The 15182-nt window shown below is 41.6% G+C and overlaps 1 protein-coding gene across 5 annotated transcripts in view; it reads left to right on the forward strand.

Annotated features, from left to right (window-relative positions):
- LMO1 (LIM domain only 1) overlaps positions 1-15182 on the forward strand; it is a 128435-nt gene that overhangs the window by 71725 nt on the left and 41528 nt on the right. For 2 of the 5 annotated variants that reach the window (XM_029582616.1, XM_029582615.1), the window contains exon 2: positions 1268-1323. The exons of the other annotated variants lie outside the window; for them this stretch is intronic. The gene's annotated coding sequence lies outside the window, so the exon portion shown is untranslated. The remainder of the gene's footprint in view (positions 1-1267; positions 1324-15182) is intronic. 5 annotated transcript variants of the gene reach the window in all.

Below are 15182 nucleotides of genomic sequence, written 5' to 3' on the forward strand. Positions count from 1 at the left end.
TATGGTGTATGGCTCTTGCACTGCTCATGCACATGTCCTGTCTCTCAGTCGGTGGAACTGACCATACCCTAAAGTAGTGGGGTTGGCTTTTGTTCGTTTCTTGACTTCTGCAGTTAAATTGACAGTAGAAGGAATTAAAAGCAAAATACAAACCCAGACTCTTCTGAGATTGTCACTTCATGGATCAGTTTGCATGTGGTACAGATGTAATGAGCTTGGCCATGCTGCTTTTCCTACCCTGGGGACCAGATGTAACGTTTTTAACTGCCTAGACATCCAAATATTCATAATACATGAATATTTCATGACTCTTGAACTAATTCTATAGAAAGCTGCCTTTATGGTTGAGAGATCATGGTTTATTTATGGCAACAAGTTTTTAGACCAATCAGTAACAGATCAAGAGGAAAAGCATGCTCAAGGTCCTTACTGCTGTATCGCAAATTTAGATGGCCTCAAACTACAGACACAGAATTCTTGCCTGGTTTCCCTTTTAGATTACTCATTGACCTAAGTTTTATTCTAAACTCTACTGCTGTCTAGGGCTTATAAATAATAGTAGTTCCTAGTAGAGTATTTAGTGAGAGGTGCTAAACGTCTTGTATTTGGAGACCATCCACTCTTGCTGAGCACTGGTTTAGGAGGAGCCCAAGTTATTAGGTGGGTGGGTGAAATGCCCCTGTTTTTCTTCAGACGGTTGCAAGGTATGGAATTCATGCAAGATTTGTACCTTTATCAATCTTTGTCTCAGGGACAATGATTTGAGCCCTTGTTCCTTTCATCTAAATTCAGAGGATGCAACTATAAAGGAAAAAATAAAGGTACTGCAAATAACAAAGCTGCTCAGTTTTGTTTTTTGGGTTTTTTTTTAACCCTTGCTCAGGTTCGGTGATGAGGGGGAGGGGAGGTGCGTGTTCTTCGCAAAACAATGAGAACGCAAACGGGAATGGCTGCGGTATATCTACTTTGTACAGCCCTTGCTCCTCGCCACAAATTATATTTCTTTAATGCTTCTTAGTAGAATCCATTTTAGTATATTTTTTAATTTCTTCTATAGAGGGCTTCAGACAGAACTAATCAGACTGGAGATAATGCACTATTTATTAAATTAACATTCCTTTTCCAAAAGGTTAGCGAACCACTAAAGCAGGTAGTCTTAATGACTGTAAAGGTTTCGTTGAACCACATTTCCAAATAAACTAGAGTAAGATTTTCAATTAAAGTTATTTTTTAAAAGTAATGGCCTAAGTATATTGTTCCTTTTTAGGGTTGATGGTGCCTGCATAATTTGCCACATCTGATCCAGATGCTTCACTAATAAAGGTTAGTTGCATCCTTTTACTTAGATGAGCACACGTTGCTTCTGAGCTGAAGAAATAGCCTTAATGTATCCACTAAGTACAAGTCTTTTCACTGTGTTTGGAGTGCATTTGTGTTGGAATATAAAATTGCTCTGAAAATACTTGGATCTAAGCTTCATGTTGACACAGTGACTAGGAAGCTCGCTCCCTTCTGGTTCAGGGCACTGGCACTCAGATTTCAGGTTCATAATACAAGTGAACTATTCTGTTCCGTTATCTTAATCATAAGGTGTCATTATCCTCTGTGGTCAATAGCCGACTTTGTCAGTTCCATACTGTTTTGCACTAAAACACCCCCGGCCAATTCAACCCTTTGCAAAAATGATGAATTGCACTGAAAGGCCTGCAGTGTCATAGTGATTTGAGATCAGGGGCGTCATATTTAGGGTTTTCATCATCTTATGTGGGCTGGAAAGAAGACGCAGCCAAGCAGCAGATAAGGTTTTATGCTGGTCACTTCCTTCTCACTCCCTTCTGCCAATCTGCTTTCAAGCATCAGTAACCGAAAATCACTTGGTTAGCCCTGGTTTGAAAGGGCTATGTCCTACAAACCGCTGTACCAGCTCCTGAGAGTTTTTATTTATTTAATTGATTGATTTGATTTATATTCTGCCTTTCGGGCACTTCAAAGCTGAGCCCAAGCATTAGAGTGAGAAGGCCTAGACTTTTATGGCCTTGTGTAAACTGGGCAGTCCTGCTAAAGCACAAACACTGTCAGTTGCCCAGCAAGAACCCTAAAATGACTCAAACCAGCCACGCCATCTTATTGCTTGCTTCTTATAACGCAAGCATTTTCTTATTCTTTTCTCTGTGCCGTTCAAATGTTTGGAACTTTTTTTTTTTCTAATTTTTTATTTAGCTCATGCCTTTTCACTAATTGCTTGAGGCAAGTTGCATTCAGATGGAGAAGGTATTTCCCTGTCTGGTGGGCTTACAACCTTCTTGAGGCAATAGAGGGCGAAGCTATTTGTCCCAAGGTTGCAAAGAGCATCAGCAAGATTTGAGTCCTGGCTTCCCAGCCTGTTGTTCTAATCACTAGCCTGCTAATCCATTCCTTTCCTCTCCACTCCTTCCACCCACACCTTCCTTTTTTTCAGAAGTAGATGGTGTAGCGTTGAAGAAGCTACATCAGAGTTGGTGACGTGTTTATTTATTTTATTTACTTAAATGTTTTATATACCGTCATTCCGTGTGAGAATCACTAGTTCATAACGGTTTACAGGTAAAGCATTTATAAATAAAATGGGTGTTACAAGGAGGAAAGACATTCATGGAAACGGAAGTAATACGAAGAAACAGAGCTGGAATAAAGGGTCAGCGAGGGGAGGGGATATTGGTTAAAGAATTATTAATGCAATCGGAGTCATGAGGAACTGGGTGTATCAGTCTAGCAGAAGGCATGAGTTTTTAAGTCGCTTTTGAATTTCTTTTCATCAGTTAGTGTTCGGAGTTCTTCAGGCATGGAATTCCACTGTTTTGGGCTGGCGATTGAGATCACTCTGTCTCTAGTTAGCGTTAGATGAGAGCCTCTCAAGTTCGGGACTTCTAGCAGGCCTTTGTTCTGTGATCTGAGAGTTCTCGGGGGGGGGGGGGGGGGGGGATGTGAGGTTTAGAGGTTATTCCTAGCAGATCGTTATTGTTCAGGTTAATGTTGTTGTGTACTATAGTTAGAGCTTTATAATATATTCTTAGCTGAACAGGAGGCCAATGTACAGCCATCGGAATTGGGGTGGTGTGGTCCAAATGTCTTGCTCCAGACAACAGTCTGCCCGTGGCATTTTGCAGAAGTTGCAGGGGGTCTTAAGTGACTAGTCGGAAGAGCTAGTAGTAAGGAATTACAGTAGTCGAGGTTTGAGAAAATGAGGGATTGTGAAACTGTTCTTTAATACTGTAGTGCTTAGTCGAGGTTTTAATCGGCTCAATATCTGCAGCATGTATGTTTGTGAAAGTCTTGCAGGTGTGAGCTGTCGGGGTGAAGTCTTGGACGCAGAACTCTGGATTCAGAGCTATGGACACCGAGGGTAGGAAACCAGTGCTGTCAAGTTTCAGTAAAACTAGAGCATTTGACTGACACAGGCAGCCCTGTTGCTGTAAGAAAATCTGATGCTCAGACTGGAGATGTTGTTCCACTCTTATGCAGCGTTTTGATCCAGCAGTTGTACCCTGCTGGAACGAAATCTTCTTTTTAACATTGTTTTTTATTGTCTTCCAGCTCATAGTTTGGGGATCAGCAAATTCCTCCTGCCCATCAAAAATAGATAATGTGTGTAACAAAATACTAGACCAGGGATCCTGAACCTTTGATTGAAGATTTTAGTGAATGTGCTGTATGCTGAAATGTGGCATGAAATGTCTTCTTCACTGCAGCCATGCAGAACATGAAGAGTTAACATAGGAAAGTGTGCTTAAGTTGGAGCCTTTCTTGGTACCCCCTCTCACTGCGTATGGATGGTTGACCCTAGGCAAGTATCTTAATCTGTACTCTTCCTCCGCCTCCCCAACATTTTAAATGTTAGAAATGTAAGTCATATACCATATAATGCAATTTTGAGAGGAGATGAATTATAGCACCAGATGTTTTAATGGCCTCTCTAAGGGGCTGATGCAATACAGTGCGCTCAGCCAAGCGCACTGTATAACCTGCTGTTGGACGCGGGTTAAATAGGTGCTAATCCACCCCCTAATGCAATAGGGGGATTAGCACCTATTTAACCCGCGTCCAATGAGGAGTGAATGAGTTAGCGCTCATCACATGCAAATGCATGTGAATGAGGTTATTACTCATTCACTCCGCATTCAAAAAAATAAATGTGCGTCTCAGACGCACATTTATCGCTCAGCTATTAACGCCTGCCTGGAGCAGGTGTTAATAGCTGAGCGCACTTAGAAGTAGTACAGTAATGAAAACGGACACTGATAAACTGATAAACAAATTTACCGGCGTCGATCTTAATAACTGGCAGCTGCTGCGGGGTCACGTTAGCAAGGAGGCGCTAAGGTTGTGCAAGCGACCCTAGTGTGGGCCCTGAAGAGTCAGCGCCCGCTTCCTGAAAAATTTATTGCATCAGCCCCTCTGTGGAATTGCCAATGAAATGATTGCAGGAAGAAGACTTATCCAATTTATGCAACCCTAACCCATTACGCCCCCAATTTTTTAAGACTTTATCCTCTAACTAGGACACTGGGACATAATGGGTTAAAGTGATGTTGATTGCCTGAGCACCCCATGTTTGGCAAAATCATTCTACTTTGACTAACATTGGGACGGGGGGGGGGGGCCTTGTATTTAAATTGGGTACTTCCTATCCAAGGAAGAGCAAGTTTGAAGCTCAGTAGCTTGGGTGCTTTGTTACTTAGCTTAATCCCGTGGTTGTCAACCTTTTTGGTTAAGGAACCCTCCAGGAGGGTATAGGTGGGGGGGGGGGGGGGGGGGAGGAGAGTTCTGTGGAATATCTGAGGGTTTGCTTATGGCATTCCTTTAGGGGGGGCATTATTCTTAGTCCCCATCGGAATGAAGTGCCTTGTAAATCTTCCTTCGCCTCAATCATTTCTCACCTTACACTTAACCTCTTGCCAGTTTTTTCACATCTCTCTCCCTCTGTCTTTCTCTCCTGCAAGCTCTCCATCTCCCTACCTCTCATTCTCAACCTCTCCCTTTTCAGTTCCTCTTATTTATCTGATACCTTCCATGCCCCCAGCCTAAATCATCTCTTATATTGTCATTGATCTACTATGTATGTTTTACTGTTACCCACCCTGAACTATGGACGATGTGGGATACAAATAATTTTAAATAAATAAATCTCCCTTCAGTTGTCCCCAGTACTACTGCCTCTGCACTGGCCCTTTAAGAAATCAGCAGTCCAGCGTGCAGATCAGGTGCCTCAGACAGCAGCACTTTTTTTTTTCCTATGTACTGAAGAGAAGTGGCAGATGCAGCTGCGAGTGCTACTCAAATGCAGCTTTGCAGTTTCCTTCCTGCACAGTGTGGCTAAAACTTATTGCACAATGTGGTGCTGGAAGGAAACTGCTATTTTGGGAAAGGCTAACCAAGCCAAGAAACCTCTGAGGCAAGCTCGGGGACCCCTGGGTTTCGACAGGACCTACATCCTAAAACACTGGCCTCACCTGAAGTTTTGCAGTAGTATGGAAAGCAACCTGCATAGCAGTAATCTGCACTTTAGTTTTAATCAAAGACTTGAATATATATATTTTTAGTGTCATCATACAAGTGTTCAAAACAGGTTTACCATAGTGTTTGTGATTTTTCAATGCTCAAATGCAACATGATGTTAACAGTGCTTCTGGAGCTATTGCTTTCAATTACATTTGACTTTATTAGGTTTAGGTTTGACTTTCAAAAATGTCTTGTGAACAACACATGCATGTTCTGTGATTTGTGTCTTCAGCAAGGGTTCTCTGCTCTTGGCCTCCAATGATGCAAATGGTTTGGCTTTCAAAGAGAACCAAAAATTTGCAAACTAAGCAAGTTCTTGAATCGAGTGCATGCCAACCTTCTGAATAAATATTGTGTCGAATCTGAAAACCAGGCCCTTTTGCAGCCCTCTGACTGACGCTGAGAACCCCTTGTCTAGAGATTGAACTACTAAATATGCTGCTTTCCCCTTGCCGGTTTTTAGGCTTTGCAATATTCATCTGATAATTTACAAACTTGGGATTATTCTTTGAATATAGTAACAATCTAGCACTGTCAGATTTCAAATTCACGACTCAGGTCTGTGGCACTTAGTATAGGACCTCGTCTTTACAAAAATTACAGCTATTGCTGCCTTTAAAACAGATTTAGAGAGTGGATTTTTCCAACAATTTTTGGTGTGGCTGTAAAAGCAGTGGATGTAAGTTGCCACAGCAACGTTTATCCCTAATGTCTATGACCCGGCAAAATGCTAATTTTGTAAACCATCTATTCCAGCAGCTCAGCGTTCTTATGGACACTTAAAAACCTACCACATTTTTAGGGAAGGCAAACATACTGATAGTACAAACAGTTTTCATAAAATGTTTTATAGGTTCTCCTGTAAAGTTTGTTATTGGCATGCAATATTGTTGCTTAGGATTATTTATTCCACATTAAGCACTCTAGCCAGAATTCCAGCCTAGTTCGAGACAGCAAACTGATTATGTATTATAAAAAATCACATCGTGGTTTCATGGGTGAGTAGTAATTACTGGGTAATGGCTTAAAACATTTCCTGAAGGAACATAAAGCTCTTTTTAAAGTCAAGAGTACATTAAAAGGATTACCATGTAGATTTGACTTTTAGATACCACTAAAATGGATCCCAAATGGACTTATGAGAAAGGATGCTATCTCTTTAATGGAAAGTGCCTGGTCTGACAGCTCAGCATGCAAATGACCTGTATGCAGCGCATTTCAGTAAAGATGTTTTTTTTCTTTTTCTTTTTTTTTTTTTTTTAAACAAACACTTTTTATACCAAGTCCTAATGCTGCTTTCATTTTGTATGCTGGTTGCTTGGAAAAGTAAAATGGCCTACGTTTTGCAAAATACCTTCTGATTTATTGGCAAGCAATGTTTTATGACACTTGGAAGGTCAGTAGTAGTGTATCTGTTACATGAATCAAGTTAAATGGAAAGCTTCTTTGTCTGTACGCCATACTTTTTCTTTTTAATGTAGTTTTTTATACATTCTGAAAGAACAGAGAACCGGTTCATCATGCTGTTTCATTGTTGCATTCCTGATTTTTTTTTTTTTGTTTCTGTATCTGCTGGTTTCTTGATTATATGAACAATGTTCTTCAGTGCCACTGGCGTTTGGCTTTTTTTTTTTGGGTAAAATGACCTTGGGATCAATATGTGGGTTTTTAGGAGAATTTTTTGTTAAAAAAAAAATGGGGGTGGAGAAGAAGGGAAAATGTCAAGAATATAAAACCCATTATGGTTTGAGTCCGAGTTCCAAGTGTCTATGAATGACACCTTATTGCCTTGTGTCTTGAGAAACTGTGGCCAGCACTTAGATCTAAAAGCCCTGCTTATACCAGAGCTCGTGACAAATCACACTTAGTCTTTGTGGTATACAAAGAGCATCAAATGACCATTTTGGCAATGAGTAGAGTTTTTATTTGAGCTACCGAATATGCAGCAAGTGCTTTTAAGTAGCAGAATATGGTTACGGAAGGTTTTCATATGGAGCATAGGCATGAAAATGTCATAAGATACCAGCATGTTTTACATTTATTGAAATTAAGGGTGACGTTGGGTAGGAAACCTGGGTATAGTCAACTCTAACCAGTGCTATCCTTTCATGAGTGCAAAGGTTTTTTGGGGAGACTGGAGGCATAACCCCGCCCCCCCCCCCCACTCCAAAAAAAGTATGAAAATCAATCCTAGAAATTGTTACAAAAATAATTGCTCGTTAAAATCTAAGGGAAGGGGCAAATGTGTGTTTATTGTTCATTGCCTTGGGTGAGTCTTTAGAACCGAGGAGAAAGTTATTTTAAATAAATAAATGATCCCCCCCCCCTTCCCCACACTGTTGCAGGCACCCATGTATTTTTGATAAAAATCTGTCTCAGAACTGAAGCATTTGCTATTAAGGGGACTGGGAACAGCAATCTGACCGCATGAATTATTTTTGGGAGCATTATCTGTATGACCCTGATTCCCCTGCTATTTGTATTCTGTTTACTTTTTGTGCTCTACGGCTACTTCATAAATTGGATTTGGTTCTGATTCATGACGGCAATGGGTTTGGAACCTGCAAGGCTGACCCTGGGGCAAATCTGCCAAAGCACGCCCCCTCCCCCCCTTCCTGCCTTAGATGTTGGTGAGTGCAGTTTGGGGATTCCCTCCCTGCATCTTCCCATCTGGAGTTGGCTAGCGGTCCCTGCCGCTGCAGCATGGACCACCAAAACTCCTGGACCTCTGACCTCCATTGGATAAGTGATAGCTGGAGAGGGGGATGTTACTGCAGTAGTCACATGAGCCCCAGGGTCCTTGCCCTGATTCATCACCCCTCTCCCCCACCACACATACACACACACACACACACACTCACACACACACACACACACACAAGAACAGCTCAGGGGAATCCAAGATCATTTGTAGTCATTTGTAGTCAGGGACAGGTTGGGTCAGGTGATCTGCCTTATGGACCCATTAGCAATGGTAACATGGAATAGACTTAGCTTTTGGGTACTTGCCAGGTTCTTATGGCCTGGATTGGCCACTGTTGGAAACAGGATGCTGGGCTTGATGGACCCTTGGTCTGACCCAGTATGGCATTTTCTTATGTTCTTATGTTTTTAAACTGATGTAATGTACTTCTGATGCCGAACGTGGTGTCCAAATTTCCAGCACTCAGGATAATGGGGATCTCGGCTTTGGTTGATTTATAAGGAGTGAGATACTTATACTTTCTGAAATGGTTGACAACTTAACAACCTTTTTAATGCTCTGTTGCAGATCATGATAGTCTAGACACCCAGGAAGGGGAAGAAAACATGAGGAGGGAAGCTTGAGGAATGGTCTAAACTCAGGTTGTTAAAATGTAATGCTAAACTATGCAGAGTCGTGCATTTGAGCTGCATTGTAGGGGGGGGGGGGGGAATTCATCTATGCACAAAACAAGAGCAAGATCTGGGGGGTAAATTACATCTGATCTCCAGGTGGCCAAACAGGCAGATAAGATGACAGCCAAAGCCAGAAAAATGCATGGGTGTATAGGGAGGGAGGTGAGCAGAAAGAAGTGATATTGCCTCTGTAAAAATCCCCAATGAGCTTGATTTGGAATGAGGGCAAAAATTTCATTTCAGTTAGTTTTATGTTTTGGGGGGCCTTTTTGTTCATCTTTTCATGTGTTTAATTTTTTTTTTCAGTTTTATTAACCAATCCCAAAAAAATATTGTCAACCAAGGCCCTGAGAGCCTCCAACTCCCCTCCAGCCCTGTAAAGATAACTCAGAGCCTAGGCCTACCGAGCTGGGCTGAGTTGGGCCAAACCAGAATTTTTCTAGTACCCTCTGATCCTTGTTCTTGCCCCGTAAGATTGCTAGAACTGTAGACCTCACTGGTCCCCAATTATCCCACCCATGGAGGTCCGTCGGTCCAAAGGACAGTGAAATCATCAAAATGGTGCTGGCTGTCTCTCAGAATTGCACATAATTATATCACTTTGGTGCCAGCCTTTATATCACTTTGGTGCCAGTGCCATTTTAAAGGATGGTGCATGAGGGCATTGCTTCTAAACTCTGTTCTCTCATCATGCTGGCAAACAACAACTGAAGGTGTTGGGTAACTTCTCTCTGTAAAGTCATTAGTATCTGTGTTCATCGGTGTGCAGGTCAGAAAGGCTTAGCTAAGTACGGGCATCTCAAGATCAAAATGTGTTCTTGAATGCTGATGATCCAGCAGAGATGGGGCCAGGCTTCATCTGCTCCTGAGAGTGGTTGTCTGTTGGGAGCTCGCTGATGTCAGGTTCCTCGTGACATCTTGATGGTGGAAACCTCCAGTTACTTTGTTTCACTTACTTTTTATAGATGTGAATTCGCATAATGTATGCAGGGTCAATGCATATGGATGAGGGCCAAGCACCACTCTGTGATTGGGAGTTTCACACTTTTTTTTTTTAAGAAATGAAGAGTTAATTTTAGCATAGAGAACAGCTTGGTCTCAAAATGACATTAGAGATAAGAGTCCTCCAATCAGTATCAAAGCTCTTTGTTTCAAGCAGAGCCAAGATAAACAGAGTAAGGGCAGTGCCAAGGATATATTTTACAACCTAGGCGTTCTTTCTGCAAGGCCTGCATTTCTCGTTTCAGTCCCGTATAGAAGAATGTCCTCGGTGCTTTGCTGTTCTTCTTCCGTTGTCTTTGGTTTAGAGAGAACAAGCTCCTTTAAGAGATGCTCAGAAGTCCCTACAGTAAGACTGGAAAAATTTGGTCTTAACTTAGTGCAAACAACAATTGGGCAGTAATAGCTTTCATACTTCATCCTTCTTCAACTGCTGCTTCCCAGTGCCGAGGTGGGGATGGGCTCAAGCATTAACTTTTATCTTCTACAATGCACTGAAGATCATGAAACATTACTTTTTCCTTTGAGACTCCACATACCCTGTATCTTAAATTTATACTACAGCTGAAGTGAAAAGTCAACTTGATACTATAGCTCAGGTTCCCTTAACTTTCGTAATTATTGGATAGTCATGTGTATAGATAAAGTGAGATTTCATATTTTATATTTATGCCTTTTATGTTAGTAATTTGTTTCAGTAAAAAGACATGTCTGTTGTGAATTTCCATTGCCCATTATTAGATATTCTTTGCACTATGTATACTGCAGGACACTTAGCTAGGCACTTGACCATGTCATCAGTGTCTCTTTCAACTTGGACGCACAACTTTCTTGTCAACAGTTACATGTAAAACAGGAAGGTCAACATCTAAGCTGGGGGAAAACTGCTCAAAATCTGTAGGTATACAGCACTCGCAGCTCCGTCCACTCTTGCCTATGAGGGCCAAAGATGTTTTGCTCCCATGCTGCTTCTAGCCCCTGACAGTCTCTGTGGGGCTAAAGACTTTAGACCCACTGCTTTTGTTGCCTTCATGGGAAGGTTAGGAACCTGACTGCACTAGCAGGGCCGAGGAATTGCAAAACCCTAAACTGAATGCTGGGAGGTAGTCTGAGGCTGCGGAGGGTAGCTGTGGATTAGCTGTCCTGGAGGGTGGAGTATTTGAACAGGGGACAGGACTTGGGGGGGGGGGGGGGGGGTGGAGAGGATTGGAACTTGAGTGCCCTTGAGTGGTATGGAAATGTCAGTGCATATGTGAATGTGGTCTCAAAAAGGGAGGGACAAGCTTTAATGCCATTGGAAAGGTATACACTGCGGTGTACTCTGAGGTCAGTATTCAGACATAGCCAGTTAAGAAAGTTAAGGGATAAGACTAATGCAGGACATTTAGCAGTGCGGCCGTGCCGTTGAACATACCCAGATAAGTTTGAAGTTATCTGGCTTACTTTAGATCTGCTTAATAGTTGGTCTAAAGTTAGCCGGATATCTTAGCTGTGTAAGTTTGAATATCGGTTACTTCTCTGGTTAGATTAGTCAGATAAGTAGCTCCTCCCAGTTTTGTCCCCTTGAATGCCCCTTTATCTGGCTAGATCTTAAAATCTAGAGGGATAAGGGTATGAAAATACCAAAACTTTCCATTTAGACGAATAACTAAAGTTATCTGTCTAAATGGGTTTTAGATATTGACCTCATAATTTCTAGACGTGGTCTTTAAATTGAGCCTGTGCACACAGACTCAGTTTAAAGACCACCTCAAGAAACTGTGTGCACCATGGAGTATACCTTTCCAATCAAGTAAATGCTTGTCTCTCCCCTTTTGAGACCACATCAATTTAGCTTTACATTCACATATGCCTGGTGTTTAATAATGGGCAAATCTGCATCTGATTTGCTGCTATTACGGTGTCAGACAAAATGTAAATGTGAATAGACTAAATTTTTCCAGGTTTAAGCCTGAGGCTCAAAATTAATAGTAATACAATTTTTTTTTTAAATAGAGCAATTATGGATCCAGTGATATAACACTCTAGGGGATGACAAACACAATATACTAAAACATTCTCCCCCATCCTTCCCCAATTAATATCTGGCATACAAAACAGACTGGGAATTATTGCTCTGCTCTGCTTATTGCCTCTTAATTTTATTCCCAAATTGGCAATTTTCAGGCTACTGTGTACAGCTACAGAATGTAGTATTGACTGCAGTGGAGGTCCTTATATAGGCCCAGATGTACTAAAAAGGGTGGTTCTGTTTTGTCTGGGGGGGGGGGGGGAAGTAGTAACTCAGTCCCTTGTGTTAAAGGGTGGTGGACACAGCGAGCATTCTGCCTGGGGAGGCAGTGGAGACAAAGACCGTATCAGAATTCAAGAAAACATGGCACAAGCACAGAGGATCTCTGCAGAGAGAGGAAGGGGCTATAAAGCTGAACAGGACATCTGGATGGGGCTGTATGGTCTTTACCTGCTGTCATATCCTGTTTCTATGTTAAAGAGGGTCTGAAGGTAGCACTGCACTGCCACCGCAGACGGGTGAACTTTTAAAGAAGTACACACTGCTTGAAAACAGGACATTAATAGTGCTTCGGTGCTTGTGTTCATGCTAAGTAATACGCATCGCCACAGTAATTTTGACCCTAAAGTCAATGACCATGTTTTTTAATTCTGAGAGCATTATACCGGTTAACCATGTACAGTAACCAACAACCATCCTTGGAGCATGGCTATCCTTGCTTCAGAAATCCACAATGGTAAGATTAACCTAAGTTGTGTATCTTTTTTTTTTTTTTAACTGATGGGAAGTTAAATGTGTTTATCTGAAAGCTTTTCATAAAACGCACATGAATGAACGATACTGAGGAAATTGGCCAATTATATGTGCTTAACAGGAGTTGGGTGAGATTGACCTTTTTTAATGTGTACAATTTGTGTAAAGAAGTTTTTGAATTGAATAATCAGCTGTCATAAATGACAAACTGGAGATGTTGGCTAGACCCCCTCAAACACTGTAAGACCCCTCCTCCCCCACATTTTATGCTTGCGTGCTGCCTTCTCGGGTGAGCTGTAGAGAGCTGTTTGTCGCAGTAACAAACAGTGCAGTAGTTGCACCTGAGCCCTTCCTACAAGGCATAAAATTTAGGTGAAACTAAACGGCTTTCAGTTACTTCAGTTTTTAAAGCATCAGGGTTGTTTGGGGGTTTTTTTTGTCTTTTTCTCTCTTTATTTTTAAAGATGTAAGGGAGTTTGGAGCAACAGCAGCTTGATTATGGCTGTGTGGCTTTATACGCTAGACTTCCATAAAGCATGAGCATAAGAACCCTGAGGCGTATATCATTAGCTAACAGTTCCACGTTAGTCTTTCAGACTAATTAACCTTTGGAGTTGCATTAAGGAAATTAGGTAGTGCATCTGTATGCTTTGTCAGAGCCGGTAGCCTCTTGATGCAGAGTAGCTGGGCCCACACAGTTTCAGAGACAGACAAATAAATATATTAAAATGCATGACCTATTCATGGAGTTTGGCCAGGCTCTAGAGCAGTTGTTCCCAACCCTGTCCTGGGGACTCCGACCTCCCCCCCTCCCAGCCAGTCGGGTTTTCAGGATATTCACAATGAATATGCATGAGAGAAAATGTGCATGCAATGAATATGCATGAGGGAAAATGTGCACGCACTACATCACATTTTCTCTCATGCATATTCAATGTGGATATCCTGAAAACCCAACTGGCTGGGGGGGGGGGTCCTCAGGACAAGATTGGGAATCACTGCTCTAGATATTAGGAGACCCTTTGGAAAGCTGCATATAACTAGTGACAAGTGCCTGATTCTGGCAATATATAAAACACTTCAGAAAGATGTGTAAAACAATTTAGGAGATAATATGGGTATTTTGTTAGAGCTGCAGTAAAGTCAAATAATTTGCATACCCTGGGCAGAGCTAAATGCTGATTGAACTAAGCATCCAATATTACATCAATACCATTCCATAAAACATGATCATCACGGCATATTACCTGGAGGTGCTTCTGACCTACTTTATGCGATGGGATGTAGCTGTGCACACTCAGTACAGGTTTCGGTTTCTTGCGGGCTTTTTCTCAACAGAAAGTGCAATTTTACCAGCTTGTACAGGAAACTAGAGTGCTAAAGGTACGACTGAGGTTACTTAATCTATTACGTTAACCCAAAGGCTAAGACAGATCTAACAACTCTACTTCAAAAGAAATTGGGAAAAACAAGCAGGAAATTCTCTGCATCTAATTTTTGACCATTGTCGTGGCCACCCTTCACAAGCTGTTTGAAGTGCGGTTGTGTCTTTAGTATACAACTTAAACCTGGGGAATATAGAATTGTATGTGGTCTTACTCTTTAGTTGTTTCCCACGTGCCATAGTCATGCTTTGTTCAAACATGTGCAAATAATCTGACATCTGGCCAATGTGAACTTTTCCTTGTTAACTACACACTGCTGGCTTTTAACGTTTCTTTTTCTAGGTGGAATGCTGTTTTTTATTTATATTTTCAAGCGATAGCTCTTTGAAATGCTGTCTAACAAACCAGCTAAAAGCATTCTTCAGCCCTGTTTGTGTTTGATTACTGTGCACCTGTTGCCTCTAAGGAGGGCTCCTCTTGCTGCAGAGCTAAAATCCTTTGCAAGTCTTTTGTTTTCAAAAGGAAAAAAAAAATAGCAGGTCCTATAGATCAGTGGTGAATAAAAAAAACCTCAGGTCAGAGTCAGCAGTGACATCCACCTTCCACTGTGGCTTCAGTGGGGAAAAGAAAATAACTTTCTGCAGTTTATGTAATAAAGGTTCCAGGTCCTTGACCTGGCAGAAAATGTGGCCCTGTTGTAGATCATGAACCCATGCTGATCAGGTTTGACTTTCTGAAATAAATTTTGTGCCTTACCTGCCTCAGCCAACTACTTGAAAATTCTGAGGTCCATATTCAGCACCACTTAGCTGGATAAGTTCTGATTTATCCAGCTAAGTGGCATGTTTTAAATATTCAGGTGTGGCATCAACACGCCAAGGCACCATCAGATGTGCAAAGCAGCCCCCACAGTGGCAAAACACACACCAAAGCTGTAGAGTCTTGGGATTGATAGCAAGGCAGAGTGACAGCAAGACGCTTAAGGTGCAAAGTCTGGGCATTTATTTATTTATTTATTTATTTATTTGTAAGCTTGGCAGCAATGCTGATTGAAAGAAAGACCCCTAGGTTGTAGGATAAGGGGTATTAGAGATGTGCTTCGGGTAAAAACTTTCATG

This window comes from Rhinatrema bivittatum, chromosome 17, assembly GCF_901001135.1.
Source record: "Rhinatrema bivittatum chromosome 17, aRhiBiv1.1, whole genome shotgun sequence".
Lineage (NCBI taxonomy): Eukaryota > Metazoa > Chordata > Amphibia > Gymnophiona > Rhinatrematidae > Rhinatrema > Rhinatrema bivittatum.